Here is a 15,426-nt window from a genome sequence, read left to right on the forward strand (position 1 = left end):
CTTGAAGAAATCTTTGCAATTCCCCATGTTGCACAGTTATAATTTAGGGAAAAAATAAAAATCAAATAAAATGAGCAGAATAATATTAAGTTGCAAATACATTGCAAATCTGTTGTAGTATCTCCTTTTCCTGAAATGTATAGTTCAAGGAAAAACAGTATCATAGAGCCATTTTTTTTTAAGCTGTAATCTGTGGGTTTTAGATTTTGAAAGGAATTGAGAAGAAATGAAAGAGAGTGGTTGTTGTAAGAAATGCTTGACACTGGAATAATAAAGTGCTGGTTGAAGTTGAAAAATCTTAGAATGCCACTGGGATGTTTTTGTGAATACAGACATACTGGAGAAACATAGTTTGATGGGCTCTAAATCAGGGGTCCCCAACCCCTGGTACTGATGAGTGTGCTGTTAAGAACTGGGCTTAAGCAGGAGGTGAGTAGTGATCAGCAAGTGAAGCCTTTTCATTTACAGCTGCTCCCCATCAATCACATTACCACCTGAGCTCTTCCTCCCATCAGGTCAGTGGCAGCATTAGGTTCTCATAAGTGCCTGAACCCTACTGTGAACTGCACGTGCAAGGATCTAGGTTGCATGCTCCTTATGAGAATCTAATGCCTGATGATCTGAGGTGAACCTGAGGTGAAGATGCTAGCACTGAGGAGCAGATGCAAATACAGTTTATCATTAGCAGAGAGGCTTGACTGCACAGAGACCATGATAAATCAACTGCTTGCAGACTCGTATCAAAACTCTATTAGTGAGTGGCAAGTGACAATTGTTTAATTACTCAATTATATATTGCAATGTAATAATAATAAAAATAAAGTACACAATAAATGTAATGCGCTCAAATCATCCTAAAACCACCCCTACCCCGATCCGTGGAAAAACAGTCTTCCACAAAACCAGTCTCTGGTTCCAAAAATTGTTGGGGACCACTGCTCTAAAGCATAAGGCAGATCGAATGGGAGTCAATTTTGTTCATTAGGATACCTAGCACAGAATGTGGCATTAAGCAGAGACTTGATAAAGACCCAGTTAAATCTTCCTCTCTAGCTAAAGGTTACAGAGTTCAGTTCAGTTCAGTTGCTCAGTCATGTCCAACTTTTTGCGACCTCGTGAACTGCAGCACGCCAGGCCTCCCTGTCCATCACCAGCTCCCGGAGTTTACTCCTGGAGTTTACAGAATTTGATTGTGATTTGTCTTCAGTTCTCACTCTTCATGTTGGGCTTCCTTAGCCTCTAGCCTAAACCTTCTACTCTTTGCTACTGACATGCTGTCTAATTTCCATATCTTGGATACCATCTCTATGATTCCATTCCCAATGTGTGTTTCTAGCCCTAACCTTCCCACTGAACCATGGACTTCCGCATTCAACTTCCTAGTTGACATTTATACTCACAAAACTAAGGAAAACCTCAGCCTAATATGATTAAAATAGAGGTACTAGTTATTTATGACTGAAATAAAATTTGTTTGTATTTCAGAACAAAAAAGTTCTAATAAAACCTAATATTTATCCTTTATTTTTTTTTTTAACAAAATCTGTTCTGGGCTTTGGCCCAGGGCTCTTTCGTAATGTATGTACTGAGGCTCAGTCACAACAGTTCCATTTCACTCTTGGTTCCTTCCCCTGTTACCATCATCTTCTGTCACTGAAGCTCACGTCCTTCACTTGCTCATTACTGATATAAGAAATATGAACTGGAGTTTTGGTAGGAAGAAAAGGAAATGCTAAGAGAAAATCTAATGAAACTAGAAAGGAGAATTACTCTGACCACCTATGTATCTGTATCTGTATATGCATGTGTGTGTGTGTATGTGTATGTAAGATAAAGATACATATGTATGTAGTATATAAGCATGCATGTGTTTCAGTGATATTATTGGAACTCAGGAATTTAACTGCTAAAATAATTTTCTATGCCCAGAGTGGGTACCTATTTGCATTTGTTTTCATAATTATTTCTATAATTGGTTCTACAAGTAAATATAGAAATAGCTGGCTTATTCCTACCTTCTGTTTAGTATGGATATACGGAGAAGGCAATAATACATATTTAATTTATTCTTCACTTCATTTTTTAACAAATCATATGATCACAATATTGGAATGGTATCTAGTTTAGTATTCTGTTCCTGTACTCAGACACTGGGGTTCTTTTATAGAAAATAGATACCCTTTATGAGAATTAAATGGTCAAATATAGAGAGGTAGATGCTAATTGTAAATGCTATTTGAATAAATTTGCATATGAAAAATCTTCAGAAAACTTCTTTTAAGCCATAAAAAGCACATAGGTGCATGTTCTATCCATAAACCACTTTATTTGGAATGACTCCATTTTCATACTTATGCCAGCAACTCTAGAATCAAAACAAAAATTCTAAAGTTTTTGTTAGGATCTTTTGTCTTCTTCATCAGTTGGTTATACACTTAGTAAGTTATCTATTTTATCTGGAAGGATTCCTATATTTTGTGGATGCCATTCTCAGGACCTAATCAAAATGCAGAAGGAAGAGAGAGGGAAATGGAAAATATATTTGGAAAAAAAAGAAATATAGAAAATATGGATCAATAAAGGTAGTGAATTAATTACATGAACATGTTAGAACATATAGGTCATTGAAAATATAATTTGCTACTAGAATTAGAGGTTTTGATTTGTCCTGTTCTTTGGCAATTCCAGTCATGTGAAAGAAAATATTTATTTAAATATCCCTGGGACAGATATCAATTAAGCATTCCCTAATAAACATTTATTTTAATGGGATTTTCTTTGCTAAATTTTGGTTGCCTTTTGAGTGAAATAGGAGACTAACATCAGATCATTGTTCTCAGGAAGCTGTTTGTCCCTATAGTCCCTAGTCCAGCTATGTTTGCATTACATCTGGCACAGAAGAACAATGCAACAATAAATTCCAGGCTGCTTACCAAAGACATTTATTTAAATATATATATATATATATATATATATATTTATGTATTTGTTTTTGGCTGAATTGAACCTTTGTTGCTGCATGGACTTTTTTCTAGTTGCAGAGAACGGGGTGTACTCTAGCTGTGCACACTGCTCACTGGTGTCTTCTCCTGTTGTGGAGCATGGGCCCTAGGGCACATGAGCTTCAGGAGTTGCATTGTGAGGGCTCAGTTGTTGTGGGTTTTGGGCTCTAGAGCATAGGTTCAGTAGTTGTAGTACATGGGCTTAGTTGTTCCTCAGCATATGGGTTGTTCCTGGATCAGGGATTGAACCTGTGTCTCCGGCGTTGGTAGATGGATTTCTCATTGCTGAGCCACCAGGGAAGCCCACCACTGACATTTCTCTGTTTCTTTATCTACTGGTGATAGCCCTAACCCATCAGTGTGTAAAGTCCACACTCTTATTTTTTAGAAAATCAAAGTCATAGGTTTACAGACATTAATAATTATATCTAAACTCAATTAAATGAAATTTTTATTAATAATATTAACATTATTAATATTTCTAAAGTTGCTTCCATAATGATATCTGATTTACTCATGTTAAAACACTTTGGTAACTTTGACTCTTATACGGGACCGTGTCTACTATTGACCTGGTGGTAGACTCAGACTATCAGTACGTGTTCAATTACTGAGTGTTTTTCTACTTTAGGAGCTTTGCTGAATCACAAATTTAAATCTATATATATGCATATATATTTCTTAATTATGTGTTATACCATTGTTCTTCCTGTGAGAAGAACTGTAGAGCATTGAAATAACACATAATTCTGAAGATGAAATATCAGTCTAGATTTAGGTACAAATAATCTAATATAGTTCTTCCTCTCACCAAATTAAGAAACATTGCTCTTATTTTGGGAGAAGGAAATGGCAACCTACTCCATTATTCTTGCTTGTAGAATCCCAGGAACAGGGGAGCCTGGTGGCTGCTGTCCATAGGGTTGCACGGAGTTGAACATGACTGAAGCGGCTTAGCATGCACGCATGCATTGGAGAAGGCAATGGCAACCTACTCCAGTACTCTTGTCTGGAAAATCCCACGGGCGGAGGAGCCTGGTAGGCTGCAGTCCATGGGGTCGCTAGGAGTCAGACAGGACTGAGCAACTTCACTTTCACTTTTCACTTTCATGCATTGGAGAAGGAAATGGCAACCCACTCCAGTATTCTTGCTTGGAGAATCCCAGGGACAGGGGAGCCTGGTGGGCTGCCATCTATGGGGTCGCACAAGTCGGACACGACTGAAGTGACTTAGCAGCAGCAGCTGTTATTTTAAATATCCACATTAAAATCTTTACATTGATAATTTAGGTTTAATTATTCAACTCAATATTTTTTTCTGGATATTTAATATATGAAAGCAATAAGAAAACTGTTAATAAGACAGATGTATAGCCAAGTTATAATCATCTAGGAAGGAAAAAAAAAAAAAAAAACCTGGTAGGAGCAGTTGCATGGAATTGTTTGTCAACATTTTGAAGCTGAAAGTGATTATGAATCCAAAAGGAGAATAAAGAACAAGACATTGTGAATGTGTAAAAGTGAAGTTGCTCAGTCGTGTGCGACTCTTTGCAGTTCCATGGACTGTAGCTTACCAGGCTCCCCATCTATGAAATTTTCCAGGCAAGAGTACTGGAGTGGGTTGCCATTCCTTCTCCAAGGAATCTTCCTGACCCGCAGATCAAACCTGGGTCTCCCACGTTGCAGGCAGACACTTTACCCTCTGAGCCACGAGGGAAGCCCCTGCAATTACACAATCTGATCTGACATAATTAACCTGGCCAGGAGTAAAAAGTTACCAACAAAGTAATGTTGTCATTTCATTCTACATAAAGAGATTTTTTTCCCCCTAAGAATCTGCTACTAATGTCATTCTTGCTGCAGGGGTCACCATGTTAATTGTTCAAGGCAAATGTGTCACTGTTCTTTAAAATACTAATTTCAAACATATACTGTACTAATAGAGGTCCAGTAGTATTATCACCTTTCTGTACAGAATTCAAACCTTCAAATAAGATGTTTTTAAATTTTTAAAAAGAGAAAATATTCCCATATGGTACAAAAAGAATTTAACAACTTGCCTAAAATGTCATTTATCAATAGAGGAAATTTCCTTCAACTTTAATTCCTTAATTTTTTTTGTCATGAAACTAAAGTGTTTAATTCATAATGGTATCACTAGTCCTTCAAAATTAAAACTTTATTAGCAGAAACAGGTGCAATACAACTAGTCTTTAAATGATGAGAGATAGCCATAAATTACAAAATATGGGGGGAACACTTAGATTAATTCCTTCTCTGGGCATTAAGACAAGCTTCATGGAGGAGATGCTAATTGAAGTGGAACTGAAGAATGAGTAGAAAGAATATTGAGGCAGAGGAAAAGGGAAAAATTAAAATATTGTTAAATAAAACATTTGTGTTTAAAATAGGGTGTGAAAATATGGCACCAGTGTCTGTGATAGATAAACTTGAAAAAGAGAATGAGGGTGCATTGGAGAGTTTGGGGGAAAATTTTAGGTAGACTAGGAGCAACTGATGGAACCCTGCTAGACACTGGGACAAATACTTTAGCTTTTTTTTTTTTTTCTGTATAGACAATAGACAGGTTTTTTGAGCTCAGCAAAGGGATTTATATGGCAGTCTCAGAGCTGTGTATTAGGATGTGTGTCATGACTGTATTCATGCCAGAACTAAGATTGTATTATTCAATAGACTCTGTATTTCTGCCTACTTTTAAATGTGAATACCAGAAGAAAACATTGTGAAATATACATATGCCAGTATGCATATGCAAAATATATTGAAAGCAAGCAATTATCTAATTTGGATGTAGAATAGTAGGGATGCAATGCTTTCATCTGAAATAACTAAATGATTTAGATCACACAAGGTATTTTCATTGCTTATTTAATTTTGATTCTGTAGATAAATTCACAGTATGTGTTTTAAGACAATTTGAATGTTTTTGGAAGTTTTTATGATTGCAATATCAAAATATGTTTTTGTTGTTTCAGATGATGGTGCCTATGAATTAACTAAACTGCTGTGGTAAGTTGGTTTTTCTCTTTTCAAATCTATAGTGAATGTTTTTCATTCTAAGATTCAAAATGATTTATGTCCATATAAAACCTACAAAAATGTGAGCACTTAAATGGACTGAAAGGCATGTTCTGGAGTAGGCTACATTGTTTTTTCCAGGGATATAACCCTTCCCTTTTTTCTTCTGATTGGAACCAAAATTAGAACTCAAAGAACCTCTTGTACACTTATACCAGGAGCCTAGGAAAGGCTACTATTTTCCAAATGTTTTCCATTTCACTTTTGCCCAGGATGATCCTGAGAAAACATGCTAATATTCATGCTATCAAAGACAGTGCAATGTATTTTAAAGACATAATTTTTAAGAGGAAGTTAAAATTATATAGAAATTTGATAAGAAGAACCAGATGTTTCTCCCCCCCTCCCCCCGCCCTGTAATTCATGGAGGTGTTAATGAACTTAGTCATAATATGCAGGCTGATTCTCATTTTTCCAGTTTCATAGCTGATTAAATCCAACTTTGTTTTAGTTGAATCATTGTATCGGAAAGCAGAATTTTTCTTTGTTACAAATGCACTGTGGCCCCTTGTGGGGATTTCTCCTGAGTAATGCTATATGTGGCAGAAGGAAACATGGTACAAAATTTGTGCAAAATAATAGTAATAATAAAATGTAGGCTACAGTGGTGTGCTCTCAAGAAAGAAAAGTTAGAGTTCTCTGCAATATATTAGATTTTTTAAGATGTTTTGTTTCTTCTGTTCTTTTCCAATGAAAACAAAGAATTTAGTTTTCAATTGCATTATGTCAATGGAGAGCTTTGTTTTCATAGATGCTTCACTTATTCATACTCTTATTCAAAATCTCTCAAATTAGAAAAGTAGTAAGTAGTCGGTTAGTGTCTAAATCTTTAGAACGAATACTATAGTGTTTCTATTGAAAATGAAGCACTCAATCATTACTGCACAGATAAGTATTTTTGTTTTTGCTACTATTCTTAAAAGATGTAAATACTGAAAAAGAATTAATATCTTAACTTCCATAATTGCCTTGGATTATTATGATTGTTCATTGAACACTAAGATGAGTGGGTGTGGTTTGCATCAATCTAATTCATCTCTGAGAAATTGGTACCCTTTTATTTCTATCTTGGAAGAACAAACTCAACATGTTTGTGTGTTTTTGCAATACTGAGGAGCTGGTATTTTCATGGACTCTTTGCATTGTCAGACTTATAAAAAGATTTTGCATCAGGTCATTACCTATTTGACTTCTTTGAGAGTTTATTAGTTTAGAGTTGATGGAGAAGTTTCACTATTTTTTTTTTCCCTTCTTGCAATAAAGAAAAAATAAAAATAAAACAGAACCTTTGTATCACATCCTGCCTCTACCCATAGATTCAACTTCTTGGTAAATTAAGACTTAGTCAAAGAGCCAAGTGATTGGGAGGGGGATAATAAGAAGTTTGGAGTTGCAAGAAAAGTTTACAAATATTTTGGATAAAAAAGAGGAATGGGCAACTGTATGCGATGCTGTATGGGGTGGGATTTAGGGAAGAACAAATATTGGAGGAAAAAATTTGTGAGTGCTACTGTATGATATATCAATGTCTCTCAAACTTGGATGTGCCTAGGAACCACTTGGGCTATCTTGTTAAAATGTAGATTCTAATCAGGTAGATCTACACTAAAACTCAAAAATTTGCATTTCTGTGTTCCCAGGTAATGCTAAAGCTGCCAGTTCAAGAACTAGCAACAATTTTACAAAGAGTTCTCTTTGTTTACTCCCTATTCAAGAATTTCAGTCAAAACATTGCTTTTCAAGTATTTGATTTGGATTTATTAGTGCTCTTACTTCACTGTTTAAAGATCAATTTTAAGATTACAGGGGGAAAATACCAGTTTTTAGTTCAGTCACACACAAAGAAGACTGGATCTTGCTTGCTCCCAAGGTCTATTTTCCCTCTCTCACTGGTTAATCCACAGTAAACTGTGAAGGATTAAAGAAAGTCAATTTGTTTGAGTTGAATAGTTTTCAAGTGCATGAGATGTAAGATTTTACCCAAAAAAGGCATTTTTAAAAATATTGAAGTATATTCAGAGATAATCATAGCATCATCCTGCAACAGTAAAATTATAAAAAGCAACAATGGCTGTGGGGGTTGGAGTCCTAACCATAATGTAAGTAAGCATTACCATCATTGCAGTGCTTAAAAGGACTCGACTTTTATATTGAAAGCATAGTACTGTGTCCTATTGATACTATGAAAGTTATGCATCACTCCATGGGAAATAGATGGGGAAGCAGTGGAAACAGTGTCAGACTTTATTTTTTGGGCTCCAAAATCACTGCAGATGGTGACTGCAGCCATGAAATTAAAAGACGCTTACTCCTTGGACCAACCTAGATAGCATATTAAAAAGCAGAGACATTACTTTGCCAACAAAGGTCCGTCTAGTCAAGGCTATGGTTTTTCCTGTGGTCATGTATGGATGTGAGAGTTGGACTGTGAAGAAGGCTGAGCACCGAAGAATTGATGCTTTTGAACTGTGGTGTTGGAGAAGACTCTTGAGAGTCCCTTGGACTGCAAGGAGATCCAACCAGTCCATTCTGAACGAGATCAGCCCTGGAATTTCTTTGGAAAGAATGATGCTAAAGCTGAAACTCTAGTACTTTGGCCACCTCATGGGAAGAGTTGACTCATTGGAAAAGACTCTGATGCTGGGAGGGATTGGGGGCAGGAGGAGAATGGGACGACAGAGGATGAGATGGCTGGATGGCATCACTGACTCGATGGACGTGAGTCTGAGTGAACTCCAGGAGTTGGTGATGGACAGGGAGGCCTGGCGTGCTGCGATTCATGGGGTCGCAAAGAGTCAGACACGACTGAGTGACTGAACTGAACTGAAGTTTATTCAGATTCCAAGGAGATTATCAAGAAGGCAGGATAGAAATCAGACTAGGTAGGATGGGTCAAGAAACCCTGAGTAATAAGCCAAGAGTTCCTTGTCCAGTGGTGTAAAAAAATCTAAAGGAATTTCCAGAACCAGGATTTCCCTAAGAGCCTAGAGAAGGCCATGGAAGGAGAAGTAGTAAAATCAGTCTGCAATTTCATGCTCTCCTTCCTTGAGATGAGTGTGTCTCCACCCAAACTACATGTTATACCCACCAAAGAATTTAAGGGAAAAAAAAAAAGTTACCTACTGGGCCCTCTCAGAGTCTCTTGGATGGTGCCTGGCATCCAAAAGTTAATGCTCTGGCTTCCTAGTGATTCTATGGGGAACTGGAATGGAGAACCACTACTCTGTTATCAGGGCTTGAAATTTGCATTTTTAACACGCTGTAGATGTTACTGCTCCACGAACCACACTTTGAGTAGGAAGGGCCTGTTGTTTTTGTTGTTGTTTAGTAGCTGAGTTGACTAACAATAACCGCTTTGCAACCCCATGGACTGTAGCCCACCAGGCCTCTCTGTCTGTGGGATTTCCCAGGCAAGAATACTGGCATAGGTTGCCTTTTCCTTCTCCATGGGATCTTCCCTACCCAGGGATCAAACCCACATTTCCTGCATTGAATCTTCCAAGGAGGATTCCTTACCACTGAGCCACCAGGGAATACCAGCAAAGGCCTACCAACCCCATAAGTTTTCCCTCATATTTCAGGAGAATCAGTATCACTTAGGAGTACTTACCTTCTGTCTAAGTATGAGGGGAGAGAAGGAAGAAGTAGAAAGAAGAGAAGAGACATTGAAATTGTACGTGGTGGGCCCTGGGTAGAATATTCAACTCCCCACCTGATTGGATTTGAAGAGCAATAGAAAAATCCCTGTACTCCAAAGAATGTAATCAAATCATAGGGTATCTGAATTTTCATTTTTAAAATTAATCTGATTTTAATGCTTTCCTCACCTGACTATGAAAATATTATCCTTTGGTACAATTGTTATAAACAGAGGATTGAGAGAGGACTGAAGTGCGCAGGAATCTGAATTTTATTAGTCATCCCAGATGTTTCTAATCAGGAATAGAGCTTGGGAGCCACTGTTTTAGACCACACACTACATTCTTTCCTGGCCTTCATTCAATAGGTATAAATATTCCTCTCTCAGGTTAATATTTTATTTTATGTCCTTATATACAAAGTACACAACAAAATCTATTCTTTTGTGAAAATTCCTTTTTCATGGGAGACACAGGTTCTTTTTTCTTTTTTTTTTTTTTAGAATAGCCAGAATTTTTTTTAAAGACTTAATATTCATGACAATAAGACAAAAATTCAAATAGGACTATTAAATTTACTTTTAGTCATTTTGCCAAATCTCTTTAGTAAACTAATAAAATAATGTGAAAGGCTACCTAAATGAGTTATTTTCATTACATTATCATTGACCTTAAGGAAAGAAGTTTTGCCTGTATATGAGGCATTAAAAATGTATCAGTTAAAAAGGATTGATTTTCATTATAGACCAGAGACACAAAGGGCATCATGAAAGGATTAGATATCAGGAAAGTGTTTCTGGCAGCGTTCATACGGGTGTTGGTGTTAGTGGTGATGATTGTTGTAATGGTGATGATGGTTGAGGTGATGAAACTGATGATAAAAATTATTGTTCATTGGGCTTCCCTTGTGACTCAACTGGTAAAGAATCTGCCTGCCATGCGGGAGACTTGGGTTCGATCCCTGAGTTAGGAAAATCCCCTGGAGAAGGGAAAGGCTACTCACTCCAGTATTCTGGCCTAGAGAATTCCACAGACTATATAGTCCATGGGGTCGCAAAGAATCGGACGTGACAGAGCAACTTTCACTAAGCACTTATAATGGCTCAGGTATTGTACTAAATTATTTATATTTATTACTTTGTTCTATTGCACAGTCCTATGAAGTACTGCAATTATTACCTGTAACATAGAGCTGAAAGATGTAAGAATTAGAAAGCTTAAACAACTAGCCAAATTTGCATGGCTAGACAAGTAATGTAACCTGAGTTTGATCCAAGATATATCAATTATCTATTTTTGTGTAACAAACTACCCTAAATCTCAATGCCTTAAAATAACCACTTGATAGTCATCATGATTCTGTAGGTTTACCGGGCAGTTATTCTGCTCCACCTGAAGTTGGCTGGGGCCACTTACGTGTCTACATTCAAGTAGAAGCTTAACTGGTGGTCTCAATTCTTCATGTGTCCCCTCTTCCTACATGATGAGTCATTCTTCACAGCTCTCCACAGTAGAATAGCTTAAACTTTCACATCACGCAGTTCAGTTCCAGGGATTGCTCCAGGGCACAGGCCCCGTGGCAAGTGCCTCACTGTGCAGCATGCTCGCTAATGCCTCACTGGTCAAAATAAAGTCCAAACTCAAAGTCAGTGTGGGAAGGAATAAAACCAGCACACAAATTCCTAGAGGCATGGTTCAGTCTCCCATATCAGACATGGCTGACTCTCAGACCCCCTGTGTTTTAACTACTACAGCATGTTTCCTTCCAGGAGATTATGAAAGTGAACATTGGAAGGAAACAGACCATATAGTATTATTGAAGAGTCACTATAGATAGACTTGATCTGAGTTTAAACCAACAGTAATGAATACGTTTATGTATTTGAGAGGAAATTTATTATATATACACCATTCAATATTGAACTGGATGACAAGGTTCAAAGTTCAAGAATTCTGAACACTTGAAAGGATTTCTCTGTAGTCTGACTACCAAGATGAATCAATATGTAGTTGGCAAAATCATGAAAATTCCCACACTGGATTTCTACTCTTGCTCTAATGTAGAATCTGCTTGTTACAAGTACATATCTGCATTTGGGTAAATAGTCGGAGAAACAGTGATGATGTTTAATGTCTATTTAGGTTACTAAATTGGATCTTAGTTGGATTCTCAAGGCTGATCCCAAAAGCATGTGGAAAAGACCTGCATCTGAAAGATTCAAATGGCAGAAGACACCTGCTATTAACAATGACCCATCTGTAATATAGAGCAACCTCTTAATATGAGTTTGTTAATAATTTTGGATTTTGAACAGGCTTGTGCCCTAATGGACTTCAGAATAAATTAGTTGGAAAATAGGCTTCCTGCTTATCTAGAACTTTATTATTATGGTCAGCAGTTTTCCCAGCCTGTGATGTATCACATCACCCTCACTTAGGGCCTTACTAGAATCTTGATTGTCCGGCAAATCCATAATAATATAGAGAGTTTTGCCTCACTGCTTTCAAGCTATTTTGTTCTTGTTGTTTAGAAGCTCCATAGAGAGCTTCTGTCTACAGGACTATAAATTTGGTACTTTTTACCAGCTCTAAATTTTCTCTAATGCCTAAGAGTAGTTGGATCAACAGCCCACTCCTGTCATTTAGAGACTAACAATGTGGAAAATTGAGTGAACTCATTATGATCACCACTCAAGGCTTCTCCCTGTGAACTGAAGTCTTCTTTAAATTTTGAAATAACTTCTAAATAAGAAGGCAAAAAGCAAAAGTGTGTGTAGAAAAACATGTTTTTTTAAATTTTTTTCTTGGCCCAAAATGCAAGTATAGTAGCATTCCCCTCTGTCAGGAGTGGAACCAGGATCCATTCCCATATTCTTCAAGGAGTTCTGTCATACTAGTCAATAAAAACTGAATCCATCTTGCTATAAATGGAAGATAACTAACACCCTAATATATTAAACAGGATTTCTAAGTTGCACCAACAAAATAATTAGGTGCATGTACAAACGAGGATTCACATGTACAGAATTCAAATTTTGTGTATGCAAAACAGATAATTGTGCAATCAACTAGGTGCCTTTGATTAAAATTATTGTATATGCAAATTCACTACTTGCTGAAGCAGTTGTATTTTGGCACAGGCATACATAATTTGCGATTTGTAATTTAAGGTAGTTTGATGGCAGAAATAGTCTTACCTATTGGATCTTATGTTTTAAGTATTAACCAAATACTACCTTTTTCTTTTTTTTATTCCATTTTTGGTAATCATTTTACTATCATTTTAAAGATGACATTTCTCCTTGTATCAATAACATTTTAACAAATATGAAATTAGATGGATTTAAAAATTAATTAGAACATTTAGTGCAGTCTCTTATTTAGGCTTATTGTACACCTTAATGGTGCATTTTAACTTATAAAAAAGATATTTTCATAAGTACCATCTTGCAACCAATACTACCTTATTACAAATCTCATGTTGTTGTAAAAAACAATAGCAAAATATACTGACCCTTGCATATTGTATGTCAGACACTTACATTTCACAGCCAGCCTGGGATGAAGATTTACCATATTTTAAGGATGAGGAAACTGAGACAAAAATCATGTTATTCTGCTAGGGTCATGAAGCAACTACATGGAAAAGCTAGGAAGTTCAGAATGTGGTCAGAGTGTGGCTGCTGTCCTCCTTAGAAGCAGCACAACCTCTGCTTCAGTTGCTCCTTTCAGACAGTTGTAACTGTCTGATAAGTTATAATGAGACGTATTTGTATAGAAAGTATCTCTTCTTGCTCTTCTCTCTCTCTTCTTTTCTCCCACTTTCTTATAAGATCTTCCCTTAAAGGCAGGATCTAGGACCCTAGAAAACAGGTTTGAGAGCCTGGAGAGCTGGAGGATGAAATCGCACATTGATGGTTGTGGGCCAGTGTTTCAAGGAGCTCAGAATTCATTTCCCTGTGTCTCTTGATCACCATTTTAAAAGCAAAATCTAAGCACACTGTATTCCAGTTTCACACGGTCTTTGCTTAAAACTCTCCAACTTCTCCTTCGTCTTACTCAGGTTGAAAGCTAAAGTTCTTACTATGGACTTCAAGGTGACTCATGTTCTGGCCTGCTCTCAGACCTGGTCTTCTATCTCCATTCCCCGCTGTCATTTGTTCAGTCTAATGCAGTGTCCCCTTCTCCCTAGAATCTTGTCAGCACCCTCAGGCCTGAGGTGCTGTGTACATGCTTCTCTTCTTAGAATGCTTTCCGAGTATAACAGCAGTTGGTTTCCCCCGGTGACTGTCAAGTTTCTTCTTGAATGTCACCTTATCACCGTGCTGTTTCCTCCCACCTCTGCCTCTTCTTGTACCACTTAATCTATTTTCTCTTGCCTCCAGAGCACTTACATACCACATCTATTATAAAGGTGTTTATTTGTCTAACTTTTCCTTCTGCAATCTATAGAAAGTATAAGAAGACAGTGGCTTTGAATAGAACATTCCCTGTATATTCTGACCCTGGTACAGAGGACATACTCAGTAACTAACTGTTGCACAAATTAATTGTTACATAGGTTTCTTTTGTTTTGTTTTAGTTAATTTATTTTTAATTAGAGGGTCCTTGCTTTACAATGTTATTGGTTTCTGCCATATACCAACATGAATAGCCATAGGTATACATGTGTTCTTATGCAAATTTTTCCCTACTTAGCTGTTGTCAGAATGATTGAATCTGTGGTACAACACAAAATGATTTTCTTTACAGCAGTCATACACATAAAGACGTGTTTGTCAATGGTTACTGTGTCATGTTACATGAGACAAGCAAAAGGAGGTGGAACAGAAAGTTACTGCATATCATGATAAACGATTATAAAATATGATCAGAGTTTTATTATTTTAGGGAACCTAATTAAAGTCAGTGGGCTTCCCAGGTGGCTCAGTGGTAAAGAACCCACCTGTCAATGCAGGAGACATGGGTTCATTCCCTGGGTTGGGCATATCTCCTGAAGAAGGAAATGGCAACCCATTCCAGTATCCTTGCCTGGGAAATCTCATGGACACAGGAGCCTGGTGTGCTATACAGAGGGGTCACAATAGAGTGGGACATGACTGAAAGACTAAATGACAACAGCAAATAAAATCAATAGCTACACATTATACTGCCTACTGTGTATCATCCCTTTTTATATGTTAGACATGTATAATTTAATCCTCACAACAACCTTATAATGGAAATACTATTATTATATCTATTTCATAGACAAGAAAACTGATGTACTGAGATTTTAAGTAAATTTCCCAAAGTCATACAGTTCTATAGCCTCTCATAACAGTATTTTCACACTGTGGTTTATTGCTCAGTATTAACTCTCACTAATGATCTTTATCAAATTTCCCATTTTCAGATATTTTCATCCACCAAGAGTAGCAATATAATTGCATCCCTTTGCACCCTTTATCTAAGAAAGCTGTCTTTAATTTATTCTTTCTAATGTCTCAGAAATTATCTTAGAGAAATTAGCAAATGCATTAATATACACATGATGCACACTTTCCCGGATTAATGCCTATAATTACAGGAAAAAAAAAATTTCCTTTTATTTTTCTCTCATGGCAGTTTTAGACTGGGTATTTAAGCCTTTCATGTTAAGATGCATTTTTGGAATCATGTCTCTTCATAAACCTATAAATAAGAAA

The 15,426-nt window shown here is 36.8% G+C and overlaps 1 protein-coding gene across 2 annotated transcripts in view; it reads left to right on the top strand.

Annotated features, from left to right (window-relative positions):
* Positions 1-15,426, top strand: part of PTPRD (protein tyrosine phosphatase receptor type D) — a 2,533,682-nt gene that overhangs the window by 1,383,681 nt on the left and 1,134,575 nt on the right. For both annotated transcript variants that reach the window (XM_086415146.1, XM_086415152.1), the window contains one exon: positions 5,999-6,032. The gene's annotated coding sequence lies outside the window, so the exon portion shown is untranslated. The remainder of the gene's footprint in view (positions 1-5,998; positions 6,033-15,426) is intronic.

Source organism: Bos grunniens, chromosome 8 (genome assembly GCF_055505025.1).
Source record: "Bos grunniens cultivar Pamir isolate PY7600 chromosome 8, Bosgru_T2T1.0, whole genome shotgun sequence".
NCBI classification, from domain to species: Eukaryota; Metazoa; Chordata; class Mammalia; order Artiodactyla; family Bovidae; genus Bos; species Bos grunniens.